The sequence below is a fragment of the Micromys minutus genome (assembly GCF_963924665.1).
Source record: "Micromys minutus genome assembly, chromosome: 2".
NCBI classification, from domain to species: domain Eukaryota; kingdom Metazoa; phylum Chordata; class Mammalia; order Rodentia; family Muridae; genus Micromys; species Micromys minutus.
In genome coordinates, this window is record NC_137971.1 from 101177424 (window position 1) to 101192137 (window position 14714).

The 14714-nt window shown below is 43.1% G+C and overlaps 1 pseudogene across 1 annotated transcript; it reads left to right on the forward strand.

Moving 5' to 3' along the window:
- The first annotated feature begins 8331 nt into the window (after window positions 1-8331).
- Window positions 8332-13806, forward strand: LOC308417788 (small ribosomal subunit protein eS1-like; annotated as a pseudogene). The gene is made up of 2 exons: window positions 8332-8413; window positions 13047-13806. The product of its transcript is annotated as a small ribosomal subunit protein eS1-like (transcript).
- Window positions 13807-14714: the final 908 nt, after the last annotated feature.

Below are 14714 nucleotides of genomic sequence, written 5' to 3' on the forward strand. Positions count from 1 at the left end.
TGTATTATTTTTCAAAGTATCAAAACAATGATTAAGCAAAATCTAGCAGATCTCCTTAATGATATCTTAGTCTGGCATCTCAAAACAGTCCTTCATTATGGCATAGTTTCTAAGAAAAGTAAAATAATACTAATGAAATTAGAATTTGTTGTTGGCGGTGGCTTTCGTTGTTGCTGTTTTGAGACAGGGTTTCTCTGTGTACAGCTCTGTCCAGGACTCACTTTGTAAAACAGGCTAGATCCTCCTGCCTGCCTCCTGAGTGTTAAGGTGGAGTCTTGCTGTCCATCCTGAATGGAACTGCCTATCTAGACAAGGCTAGCCTAGACAGCATGGGATATATCACCGTGCCCAGCTCCACCACTTGCTTAAATCTGTTTGTTTATTTTACATAGCTGGTTTGCCTGCATATATGGATATTACCATATTGTGCCTGGTGTGGGCAGAAGACAGAAGGTTCCCCAGAACTGGACCCACAATGTAGGTGCTAGGACCTGAACCTAGGTCTTCTGTGAGAGCAGCAAGTGTTCTTAACATAAGCCATCTCTCCAGCCCCTTGGAAAACTTAAAGGCAGCAACTATCCGTCTTTGTATCAGCCACAAGGATTACATGGTAAAACCTTAGGGAAAGGTTATTTTCCTTAAAAAGAAAACGTAGTATATTTTAGAGCGATTAATGAAGTAGTCATTCAATTATTTTATGGCTGGGGTCACTACAACTTGAGGAACTGTATCCAAGGGTCACAGTGTTAGGGAGTTTGAGAACCACTGGTCGAAGTGTTCAAACTTTTCCTGCATCTGGTGAAATGGCTTAATTGGCAAAAGTACCTGCCGCCAAGCCGGACAACCGTAGTCTGATCCCCAGGACCCCCGAGTGGGAGGAGAGGACTGACTCTAACAAGGTTGTCTTTGTTTGGACCTTGCAGGCCGTGACAAACGTGCTGTCACCTTCCCCAAATAAGTGAATGAGTGTAACTAATTAAAACATTACTTGGCATGATGAAATCGGATAATCTTCCTCCCTTCCTTCCTCTGTACATATGAAGCTGGTGACAGAGCTAAGGCAGAGGCCAACTGGTTAACAAACTCACACTTTAGGCTAAACAGGAAGAGCAGAGCCTGCAGGGGGCGGGCTGCAGAGGAGCTGCCTGACAGACCACTTTCCTTAAGAAATCTATTCGAGATGCAGATGCTACAACTGCCATCTTTCCTCTAAGACACGGGCCGTCTGGTTTCATCATGCTAAGTAATTTTTTAGATTTAATCCTTAATGAGCATAAACTAGCAGGTTTCTTATGGAATTTTCATACACACTTAGTTTCAGTCCATTCTTCTGCAGCCTGCTCCTCTCCCCACCCCGAGCACACCCTCTCGATTCCGTCTCCGCTCTAGCCACCATCCTCGCATTCCCATCTCTCACGCAGTCTGTCCGCGCCCCAGCCCTCTACCACTAAGGCGATTTCTCCTCCTCTCAAAGTCCTCTTTCTCATTTCTTGACTTCTGCTCACAGTTTGCTCCCACATAAAAACTGGAAGCTGGGATCTGCATATGAGAGAGAACATGCCAAGCAATTTAAGCAAAAATCAGGGCAGTGATGACAGCCACAGAATTAAGTTCATTTTGAAGCTAATGAGACATTTTCAAAAATATCCTTTAAAGCAATATTTAGATTCTTAGTATTTTGTACAGGTTGGCCTGGAACTCATTTAGCCCAGGCTAGTCTTAATCTCCTATCTCTGCCTCTGAGTGTTAGGATTACAGTGGTGCATCACAACAGGTAACTCTCATTTCTTGAATTAAGATATCTGTGGCCAGACACACCTTTAATCCTAGCACTTGGGAGGTAGGCACAAATAGATCCCTTGAGTTTAAGGCTGGTCTGATCTACATAGCATGCACCAGGAACCCAGAGCTACACAATGGAACCTTGTCTCAAAAAGAAAAAGAAAGTTAACCAAGGATTGAAACACAGCTCAGCTGGTAAAGTGCTTGCCTAACACGCACAAAGCACAAGCTAGTGTCCGTCCCTGTTGTGACATTACACACCAGGCTGGGTGGGGAAGCCTGTGATAAGACATTCTGGAAGCGGAGGCTGAGGGTCAAAAGCTCAAGGTCACCTTCAGTCCACAGGGAGTTTGCTGTCAGCCTGGAATGCAATACTGCCTCAAAAAGAAAAGAGGGAGGAAACAAGACAGGGACTTACTGGAGTTTCTCAGCCTCTCCAAATGCACGAGGCAGCCCTGAGAGAACAAGAAAGAAGATAGTTCTACCAACCGGGATGTTAAAACCTGCTTCATCTGCTTAGAACCGTCCCTTTTCCCTGGGTAACGTGGAAAGATGTTACAGAAGCAACAGAGCTGAAAACTCACAAACTTAAACCTGAAACTAGGTTGTGCCAACATGGCCGGTCATGTGGAAATTACTTAGCTTGTTTAAGGCTCTGTGTCTTCATTTTGCAACGCTGTGGTGAAAAGCTGATGATCAGCAGTAGTAGCAGTAGAGTTTTGGGAACACAGTAGGTGCTTTGGGAACCACATCCACACTGTCGCAGAGGTATTGAGTAGATATTCATTTCCTCTCCAGTCTCCACACTGCTGAGTTTCACTCCAGCCAAAGGTTGCCTTTGGTAATCTTTTTTTTCTTCATCAACATTGCTCCCAAAGGTGACCAATGTCTATTTTTAACCATAGAAGTAAAAAACAAAAATGATTGAAAACCAATAGGGAATATGCAGTGAAAAAGGATTGGAATTTAACCTCCAAGGAACAGTTCAATTTTCTGTTAGATCAAATTCCAGTGTTGCTTAGTGGAGAAAATGTCAAGCTGTAATGTTGGAAAGGGTTTTACTTAATAGTATTGCAAAATGGTCTCAAGACAAAAAATACAGGCCCAGAGAACTGGCTCAGTGGGTAAGATTGCTTGCCACCAATCCCGGTAACCCGAGTTTAATTCTGGGAGCCCACATGGCAGAAGAGAATCAGTTTCTCCATGATCCCTATAGCTGTATGTGGAAAATAAGTCCATTCGTGTTTGGTTGGTCGGTTGGTTTTGGTATTGGTTGGTTTTGGTTTCTCGAGACAGGGTTACTCTGTGTAACAAGCCCTGAATGTCCTAGACTCACTTTGTAGACCAGGCTGACCTTGAACTCACAGAGGTCCACCTGCCTGGCTTGGTTTTAGTTGTTCTGGGTTTTGGAGAGGGGTCTCTGTGGTCCTGGCCATCCTGACACTTGCTATGTACACTATGCTGCTCTCAGTCTCAGAAATGTTCCTGCCTCAGCCTCCAAAGTGCTGAGATTACAGGCTTGCACTACCATGCCTGGCTACATAAATGTCTTTAATTTTTTTTAAAAGAAGCAGCTATCAAACTGCTTATCAAAACATTTTTATATGTTCATTATGAATGCACCATGGATCTGTAGTCGAGCACACAGATTCTTTTTTTTTTTTTTTTTTTTTTTTTCAGAAAAAAGAGAATCTTTGTATCTCTCTGTGTTTGATCACTTCATCCAGGAACTTGATGTTTTACCTTTTGTTGAACTTGCCATAACAGATTTCAAATGGGGAAACATGGTTGTGACACTCAATTCTAAAATATAATGACCAGTACAGGGGAAAGGTGCTGTGCACTGTACTCTGACTTTTTTTAATTGAACAACTTTATTTTAAAAAACAGATAAATGTACAGATTTTAAAAGCATTTTTGCATAAAAGTATATGAATACATTTTTGTCAGTACTTGATTTTTTTAAAAAAGGTTTGATAATATGCCTTAAAATCTTACTAGTTACAATGAGCATAAAGTACATGTAAAACAAGATGTAACCTGGAAATAGTTAAAGTTTCCTTGGTGTGTAAAGATTAAGCATAGTGATTTTTCTTTCTTTCTTTTTTTTTTTTTTTTTTTTTTTTTTTTTTTTTTTTTTGGCCTTTGTTTTTCTTGAACTTCATATAGTCTGTAAATTTTTTTTGGGGTGTTTAGAGCTTTCTGGGGTTAGTATCCCATTATCAGTGAGTGCATATTATGTCTGTTCTTTTGTGACTGGGTTACCACACTCAGGATGATATTCTCTTGTTTCTTATAGCTGAGTAGTACTCCATTGTGTAAATGTACCACAATTTTTGTATCCATTCATCTACTGAAGGACATCTGGGTTCTTTCCAGCTTCTGGCTATTATAAATAGAGCTGCAATGAACATTGGGGTGCATGTATCTTTGTTGTATGTTGGAGCTTCTCTGGGGTATATGTCCAGAAGTGGAATAACTGGGTCTTCAGGTAGTACTATGTCCAATTTTCTGAGGAACCACCAGACTGATTTCCAGAGTGGTTGTACCAGCTTACAACCCCACCAACAGTGGAGAGCACACAGATTTAATCCAGACCATCTAATATTAAAGTTCAAACTGTCCCTTATTTTTCTTGTGGGCTTGGGCAATTTGCCAATCAGTCTGTTGTATAGCATACTCACTGGTATTCTTTTTTATATTCTCATTGTTATGGTCTGACACCGCTGCTGCCCCCCACCACCCCACCCCTGCCACCAAATAGCTGCAGTCCTTTTGTCCCATGCTTGCCAGCCATTGACACAGAGACGTGACTTGGCTCAAGGACATGCTGACCACACACCCTGTTTTGTTCTGAATGTTCCGTATAAGGTGTGATAATCTTAAATTCTACAAAGTTTTAAGTAGGACCCATCAAATAAAGGTTAATATGAACTGCTGTGTCTAAAACAGCTGACCACTGGACAGCCCTTCCTGCACCTAGGCATGAGCTCACTGTGGTTTTTTGTGGCTGACACTGAAGAAAATGCTACTAATAAGCCAAAAGGTTCTGACCATAATAATCATGCTCTGTTATCTGTGTTCTGAAATTCCTCTGTTCATCCCCCATCCACCAGCCCCTTTGCTCAGGGCCAATCAGCTTAAAGGTTTACTGAAAATACTTTCCCTGGTAAGCCATCTGCTCCCCTCCTTGCTCTTTAATCTTTTGAACCTGGCTTTTCCTATAAAAAGTCTACTCTGAGAGCAGACTGGTGCCAGAGTTAGGTTCTGCCTTCTTGTGACCTGAACATCCAGTATTATGGTGTGCTTCCGACAAGCTATTCTTGCTTAACTGAGATGGTGTATGTACGGTCGAGTGGAGATTTCCGGAACCCAACATCACAGGGTAGCTGCTATCACTGATATCACTCCATAGACAAGGGACTAAGTAATAGATGACAAAGGTACAACTATTTAGTATAATGCTAGGCAAATATTAAAAGATGATGATACTTGAGCTTAAAAAAATTAGTGGTCTCCTATTTGCTGAGCAGGGTGCTGATTCTTCATGCCTTGAAGATGTAAGAATGACTTATTTTCTGTCTACTCTCATCTGTGTGAAGAGCAGGGCCAAAGCCCCACACAGCTAAGTAGTCGTTCACTGTCCTCAGTGACATTTGTCAATCATGTGAGTAGCGAGTTTGGACATACGGGGACCCTGCTCTGGATCTTCCCGTCGGGAGCAGTGGTGGTCCCCATGCCTGCGCTGTCTCCCTGTCTACCTTGTTACTCATTTCATCTGAAAGCTTCATGAAACTCATTTCAGGGCCTGCCTTACTGAAAGGCGAGAAGACCAAAAAAACAGAACAAAACAACACCTCAGAGTTTTGCTTGAATCATCACCCCCGAAATTTTCAAAGTACAAAAACCAGGTCATTCGCATCTAACTGAGAATGTGGTAGACTGCTTATGAAAGGTAGCCACAGACTCTGTCTTGGACGAGCAGCCTCACGGTTGTTGTAGAAGAAAACACGTTGAAAGCCTGAAAAAAATTCATAACTAAGCTTTGAAAAATACGTTGTTTTCAACAGTCATGTTTTAACTTTAAGCAGTAATAGGATGACTTTAGAAGTTAATTTTAAAGGGCTGAAGAGATGGCCCAGCAATAAAGAGCACTGGCTGTTCTTCTAGAGGACCTGGGTTCGATTCCCAGTCCCTACACACCAGCTAGCAACCATCTGTAACTCTAGTTCCAAGGGATTCAACACCCTCTTCTGGCCTCTGAGTGCACCAGGCATGCAAACGGTACACAAGCATACGTGTGCCCAAAACACCCTCACACATAGTAATAAAAAAGAGATGCCTCTAAGAAAAAGGTTAATTTGCAAATGACTGTTCTCGGTAAACGTAAAACAAACCCTGGATTCTGGACTTGTTGGGGAGCCACGATACTGCTGTTTTAATGAGGGAATGAGGAGAAAGGAGAACGAGAGACAACAAGGAACAATTTTTACTTGAAATGTGCAATAATGGAACCTGATAGTTGTATCCCAGTCATTAATAAATTTGTTTTAAGTGAAAGCATGCTGTCATTTTGTGAATCCTGCAAACAAAGGCGAATCATATGCAAGGAGGACACTAAAGGTTTAGGAGTTGAGCTGGAGTATATTTCTATGTCCTGTGTGTGGGTGTTTGACTGCATAGATGGCTGCTCACCATGTATAGGCTTGGTGTCTGAAAAGGGCTCCAGATCTTTAGGACTAGATTTACAGACAGTTGTGAGCTATCTTGTGCATTCTAGGAATCCAAACTGGGTCCTCTGCAAGAACAGCCAGTGTTCCTAACTGAGCTACTCTCCAGCCATCAGAATGCCAACATTCTAATCTAATAGATTACTGGCATATGAGACTGAGCGAGTCACACATACAAACATGCACTCACACACACACAGAGCTATGCATTGACACATACCCATGTACATATAATTATAGTAGTGATTAGATGGTTAGTATAAATTACTTACATAATGATGTATATGTTCAGTAAATAGATTTTATGACCAGAAAAGGATGGCAAAACTTAGAGGCCACACCCCTTATATTATTGGCCACAGCAATAATTTCTTATGTCCAAGGGGTCCCAAATGATCCCAAATGCAGACTTTTTTGGTATGTTTACAACAAATTGTTTAAAAGGCAAACAGTATTGAATCAGAGAAGGAATAATTTAGGATTAGAATAACAGAAACCCCAAGTCCTGATCTGAACACTTTTAGGTAATGTAAACTTAAACTAGTGATTTATCATGTTAGAGACATGGGTTCCCCGTCTGAAAATAATAATTCCCAAGATTCTTTTTAACAGTGAGAGATACAGTGTGAACCACTATCCTTTATACATGTTGGCAGGTCCTTTAGTCCCTGGCCCTGTAATTGTCCTGCACTGGGAAAGGCTCTAAGGTGAGGGCCCAGGCTTCCCATCAGTCAGGCTGCTGACATCCCAACACCTCAGCACCAAACATGTCCCACACCAGGCTGCTGTCCTGCAATTGACAGGAGGAAGTTCTTCACAACAGCCCAAGGTCTACCAGCAAGGAATGAATGTCTTTCCTCCTGATCCCCCAAACTCACTTGTACCTTTAAAACTGGAGAACTCCTTCTAATGTGGAATCTAGATACTTGAAGAAAGGAGAGCCGGAGAAAAACAATCCTGTTCAGCATTTCCCCCCAGAAGATACCAGGAGTCTTCCTCATTTCAAGCTTATAATTGGTGTGTTTCATGAAAGCCACTCACAGCAGCTCTGGGGGATCCAGAGAGATCTTTGGAATGACTCAAGGCCTGCCCCAACTCCCTGTTATTTAATTAATGTGTGGTCTTCCATTGATCGCTATTTTCTTTGAACTATGAATGCTTCTTGAAGCTAAACAAAGCCATCAACACAGAAATACCTCTTTTCTTCTTCCCCATTTTCTTTTTCTCCCCCCACCCTGCATCCTCAATTTAGTTTATTTTGTAATCTCAAACAAAAAATGAATTAGCATGGTGAGGGGAAATGGTGTTTGGTGAAAAGTGAAGTTCTGAATCCCTGTAAAAATGGAAACATAAAGCCACAAGCAATGGGCAGGTACCAATTCACAGAGCAGCATGGGTTTCTTTCAGCCCGCCTGCCACCCCTGGATGGAACAGCAGGTGTGCTGTTGAGTTGTCACAGTCCATAAGATAATCCTAAAAGGAGGCAATTGTGGTTCTGTCATAAAAGGATGTAGAAGGAAAAGAAATAGCCTTCAACGGACACTCAAGACTCTTCCAAGATCAGTCAGTAACACCATAAGATGCTAAGGTGCCCTGAAGTGCTAAGCAGTCTGTGGTAACTGAAAGCCCTGGGTGCCCTGTGATGACTAGCCTCTCATCAAAACTCAGGCCAGGGTCAACGGAGATCAGGTCCTCATCCAACCACTGTGCTCTTTGTAGGGAGTGATGGCATTGTTCTATGAGGTCTCCCTATTTTTCTTAAGCATCTCTTGGTACTTGAGGTCAGAGGTTCAGTAAATGGCCAAGGAGGTGTGAGGAGATGTCCAGAATGTCTGTGATACCAATGCTGCTGAGAGGACCAGCTTATAGTGACAGCAGCGGTGACGGCATCTCTACAGCCAGTACGACGGCTTCCTACGAGCCTTCATGAGCTGGCTGACATTCTGAATGATCCAGAGGTTCACCTTGGACTCATTCTCGGTAGCTGAGTAATACCTGTAGTATTGCTTGCTGGAGCTGAAGTCAAGGTTGTACACAAATGCCTGTGGGCAGTGTCTCCCTGAATTATCTGACAGGCTATGTTGCCTTGAACCCTATTATTAACACAGCAGAGCAAACACCTCCAGGAGCCTGCACAATGTTGGTCTATTCCTCAGCAAGCTGTTGGGTTTCAAAGCCTTGGGTACACTCCACACTGACACACACATTAGGCCCAAATAGTCTAAAGTATTGAAACAATATTTGTCAATACAACCTATGTCTGAACAGGCACTAATGTGCCAGATTTCACCAACTTGATGGAAAACATTGTAACTAATATGGTGTGTTAACTACCAAAATCTACCATATAGGCCTATTATATTTAAGAGATTAAATCCCAACCTCCCCCTCCCTCTGCAAATGATTGTATCTGTTTTTGCTCTTTGAATTGTTAGAGAGCCTGGAATTCCAGCCCATGGATGACTGGTCCATCATATTCCAGGAGGCCTGTCTCGTCATGTGTCCATTCACCCACTGAAAACAGACCAAATCTGGCTTGGTGACCCTGTGAGTTTACTGGGTTTCCTTACAGGACCATGGTGACTCAGGCAGCACATCACCGTAAAGTTCCTCCCCTGGATGGGTGATGAGGCTCCAGAGCTGCAGACAGATCAGCTGACCTGAGTCGGTGCTCCCGCTGCTGCCGAGCACTTGTTTGGCACTAATATATAGCCCCAGGGGAGGAGCCTTATGTGACCTTTAACTCTCAGAGCTTCCTGAATCATCTAAGCTTTGTGAGCCCTGTGGGCCTCCTTCCTCCTTCCAGGAAGGAAGCTTTCAATTTGGTGGAAATGACTCCGTGAAGCGAATACACACTCATGTAAGAGGTGACGTGTCCACCAGAGTCTGTTTTCAGTGCCTGCTCTTTCCCCACGGTGGCTCCCACACCATTCAGATTCACTCTAAGTTTCTGGCAGGATATCCCCTAAGTATGCCGTTGGGGCCAGGTGTTGCAACACTCAGAATAGATCTTAGCATCGCAGCAGATCTCTAGGAGCTTTGGGGCTAGCCAGGCCAACCAGGACATGCTGAGAGGCTGTCTGGAAAACCAAAACAAGGAACTCTTTTATTTCATGTTTCTTCTTACTTTACTGGCAGCTTCTCTTCCTTAGGAAGTTGACATTTCCTTCTCTTTTCACCTGCCAGCTACTGGCCATCTCTAGTACAGCTACAATTGACTGAAAGACTTAGAGAATCTCCTGTATAGGGGGCGAAGTAATATCTGAATGTATCAAAGAAATAGCAACTCTTTAGTCCCATAGAACAATTTGATCTTTTGTTTATGTGTGTGTGTGTGTGAGAGGGGAGTATTTGTTTTGTTTCTTTTTGTGTGTTTGTCTTGGTTTGTTTTTTGAGACAAGAACTTGCTAGTGTCCCTTGCTGGCCTGAATTTTTGTGAATTTCTTGAATTCACAAAGATTCTCTTTGTCTCTGCCTCCTGAGTACTGGGACTGCATCCCAACCACAGATGTGGGTTATACATACAGTGAGGCAGGACAGAAAGCCAGGGAACATTAAAGGGTGTGAGAAAAGAAGGGAGTCCCCACCCCCAGGCCTACTTGAAACCTCTCACCAAGAGACACCAGCGTGGAGAGGTGGCTCAGCAGGTGAGAGTACTTCCTGCTCTGTGCAGAGGACCCGAGTACAGTTCTCAGAACCACATCAGACAGCTCACAACTACGTGTAACTCCAGCTTCATGGGATCTGACACCAGGTGTAACATGTGTGTGAATACATGTGTATGTGCACACATGCAAATAAATAATGTTCATTTTTTAAAAAGAACTCCACAATTAACATTTTCTGTGAACTTTGCCTATACAGGGACAGTATTCTTTTTAGGTAGAGCTGATTTAATGATAATCTGAAGTAGCAATGGAGGCCTAATCATCCCTCACTCTTTTCCTGGCTTTAGATCTGTAATTTTTCTAGGACTCTCACAGGAAGACCCAATACAGGAAAAGCCATGTCTCAATACCCCCATAATGCTTTGCCTTACCTTATCAGATTGAAATCCTGACCAAGGCACTCCCAAAGCCATCCCATAATTCACTGATATAAGATGTTACTTATCTCTTTCCTTGTGTGTGTGGATAATGCCGAGATAGTCGTGGCTGTCTTTGAGAGGCCCACATCCAACCCTGGGCCGGTCTTACCCTTCCCTCCCTCCCCCCACACTCTCTATGCTTAAGTAGATATTTGAAAATCTCGTCTCTGTAAACTTTGATTGTACACCATACCGGCCTATCCTGGAATCCTTTCCCATGGCGGAGAAGAACCCTGGTCTGGGCCTTGAGAGAGGTTTAGTGATTACAAGCTGGTACTGTTCTTTCAGAAAACCAAAGTTTGATACTCAGCACCCACAGTGGGTAACTCATGCATGCTCCAGGAATCTGATGTTTCTAACCTCCTTGGGCACATAGGCACACATACACACACACACACACACACACACACACACACACACACACACACACACACACACGATGATGATGATGATGACAACGACAACAACAGTAAAATGAACTGGGCAGTGGTGGCACACATCTTTAAACCTAGCACTTCAAAGGCAGGGGCAGACAGATCTCTGAGTTCAAGGCCAGCTTGGTCTACAGAGTGAGTTCCAGGACAGCCAGAGCTACACAGAGAAATCCTCCCTTGCAAAAGCTAAAAAAAAAAAAACTGATTAATAATAATAATAATCATAAATATGGAGCAGGAGCACAAGCACACACATGAACATGGATCCTGGCTTCAAGTGACTGGAGGTCACTGAATAGAATTCCTTAGGTCACTGCAAGCCGTTGCCCTGGGCAGCAGTTTCCACTCATCACTGCTGCTGGTCCAGCCAAAGCCTTTTCATTGTTTATGTGAAATTCAAATGCAACCAAGTGTCTGTGTTTGTTTTGGCAACTTCAGTCGCAAGGTCTCACCCCCAGCACTAACTTGGACAAGGAGGTTGTCATTTACTAGAATTATGCCTTTTAAGGCTCTGTCTTCATTAATTGGTTCATCCTCAAGCATTCCTAAGGCGAAGGAAAGCTGCCTTTCTCCCTTCCAATAGTGGTGTGGTTTAGAGCCATGCAGTGGGGGAGAAGCACCATTCCCCGCCCCCCATGGTTCCAGCTCAATCTCAAGTTTCTGTCTCTGTCCAGGGAGTTGCTCTCCTCTTGATGTGGGGACAGATTGTGGGTGTCCTTTTGAAATCAGAGCATCAGACGCTCAGCCGAGGTTTCCTCGTTCCTGTTACATCTTTCTTGAAATCAGTCTGTCCTCACAGACCTTCCTGCTGCTGCCACCGAAACAGAAGCCTTGCCTCTCTCTCCTGCGTGCCTCTTAGTGTGGACATTTGTAAAGCCTGGTCTGCTCCCACTGCAGTTGTCTCATGATTCCACTTACAGGAACATTTATTTCTTGGCTCTGCCTCCCCCATTCCACTTCTCTAGCCAGCTGTGCCAACTGAGTATGTCGTCACCTGGGGCCTGGATTGCAGCATCCTATGTCTTGCATTTGTTCAATGCCTAGAAAACCTATCCTTATGTAGCGTTTATTTCCCAAATGAGATTCTCTTTTGAGGCCAGCTGCAATGAATCTACATTTTCTGTCAGACAAACCAAAACTCTATGGCCCCACTCTCAAGACCCCAAAGCCTAGTTCTTTCTTCTCCCTTTCTGCCTTTCCTAGACCCACATCATCAAATTTCCATGTAAGTCTCTGCACTTCCTGCTTCTAACTGTACAGCCTGGTCATCCAATCTGCCTTGAAAGCCCAACCCCTTCCCTCCTCTGGGTCAACCCACATCTTTTCTCCTCTTCAAACTCCAGCCAGTAGATTAAATAAGAGCTGATCTTGGGATGGAGCAGGCCTTGTCAAAGGGAAGAAGTCAAAAGACAAAAACAAAGGAAACATCCAGAAACTTGGCTTACATAAGAGTGAAAAGCTTCATGTCAAACTGCAATATAAAATCAAACAAATGGGTGTAGAAAAGCACAGCGTTGTTGCAGTAAAGATTATTATTTGGAGGCATCTACCCACCTTAAACCATTTACTTTTCAAATATAAGACACAGAATCTTTATACTTATAATAAGCCTTGAAGCAGTAGATCAGGGCAGATACCAACCCTCTGTGCTGTTTTGTCTACTTCTCTGTCAATAACCCTGAGATACCACTTGCTGTGCTCCTCCTGGGCCACTCCTACTCGAACTGTCCAACCTTCATGGTCGTGTGCTCACATCTACCGACCCCATGGTGCCTTCTTCCTTCTTTCTCCTCTCTCTCCCGCGTGCTCTCTGCCTCAGACCCCAAGCCTAGGAACTGAAACCACACCCACATCTCTTCTGCTCAGCTACAGGCTGTCGGCATCTTTATAAGCCATTCATGCATAATTTGGGGGGCAAAATCTATACCACAAAAGCTTCTATAAATGAGGTTCTCCTCATCTTGGAACAACCAGATCTTGGGGTACAGAATTTAGCACTTTGAATACAAACAGCACCATGGCAATGCCTGATGAAAGGTGGCCGAGAAGGGAGCCAAGAAAAAAGTGGTTGATCCATGTCCCAAGAAAGAATGGTATGATGTGAAAACTCAGGCTATCTTCAATATTAGAAACATTGGAATAACACTAGTCACAAGAACTCAAGAAACCAAAGTTGTTTCTGATGGCCTCAGGGATCAAGTGTTTGAAGTGACCCTTGCCAATATACAGCATGATCAAGTTGCAGTTAGAAAATTCAAACAAGTTACTGGAGATGTTGACAGCAAAAACTGACTAATTCCCATGGCATGGATTTTACCCAGGACAAAATATGTTCAGTGGTGAAAAAATGGAAAACCATGACTGAAGCTCATATGAATGTCAAGTCAACCAATCATTGTTCGCTCCATCTTTTCTGTATTGGTTTCACTTTACAAAGCAACAATCAGATACACAAGACATCTGGTGTATGGGACAGGATCTGGAAGAAGCTGGTGGAAATCATGACCAGAGAAGGGCACAGAAATGGCTTGAAGAAAGTGGTTAATAAATTGATTCCAGACAGCACTGGGAAAGACATAGAAAAGGTTTGTCAGTCCATATAACCTTTTCATAATATCTCTGTCAGAAAAGTAAAGATGCTGAAGAAACCCAAGTATGAGAAACTAGGAAACTTGCTGACCTCCATGCTAAAGGCAGTAGTTCTACAAAAATGACTGTAGATGAGACATGTGCTAACCTTGAAGGAGCTGATGGATATGAACCGCCAGTGTAATGGTCCATTTAAAAACCAGGTTGTCATAGTGACAGAAAGTCCTATTTGTGAAAAAAGAAAGAAAAAGATATCTCAAAAGAAAATGATGACCAATAATACTTCACTGAGAAACGTGTACACAGGCCCTAGGATATGTCTTTATCTTATCCATCCATCCATCCATCCATCCATCATCCATCCATCCACTGATTGAGACAGGATTTCACTAGCCCTAAATATCTCAGATTTGTAGACTAGGCTGGCCCTGAAAGTAGAGATCCATCTGTCTCTGCCTCCTGAGTGCTGGGATTAAAGGTGTGCATCCCCGCCACCAGGCTTATTTTATCCCTTATATGGAAAACCTGTATTAAAGTATCTTGGTAGGTGGCTGGAGGGAATGCTCAGTGGTTAGGTACAAGTTACTGCTCTTGCAATGTATTTAGGTTTGGTGCCCAACACCCACACGAGAGTGCTCAGAACCACCTGAAACTCCACTTCTAGGGGATCCGACACCCTCTGACCTATGCAGGCACCACTACATACATGATACAATAGACTTGTGTACACCCACACATGCAAATAAAAATAATAAGAAAATCTTTTAAAAATTATAAGCATGTATCTTTAATAAAACTTCAGTTCAGCTTTGTATTGGGTAGTCCTGAAATTCTTTGGAAGGAAGGAAGGAAGGAAGGAAGGAAGGAAGGGAGGAAGGGAGGAAAGAAAGGCTGGCAGATTTTCCCTAGTGACGCAAAGTGGAAAGGCATGATGAATAGTAGTAGAGAAAATGTAAATTAGAACAATGATCTTACCTTTCCTTTTATTAAATATATTTTCTAGACATGAAATGAAGCAGGACACAGAAGTTCTGAGTGTGTTTCGCCAACAGTTTCCAATGCCTTTCTTGCACCTCTTTCTTTTGTTTGTTT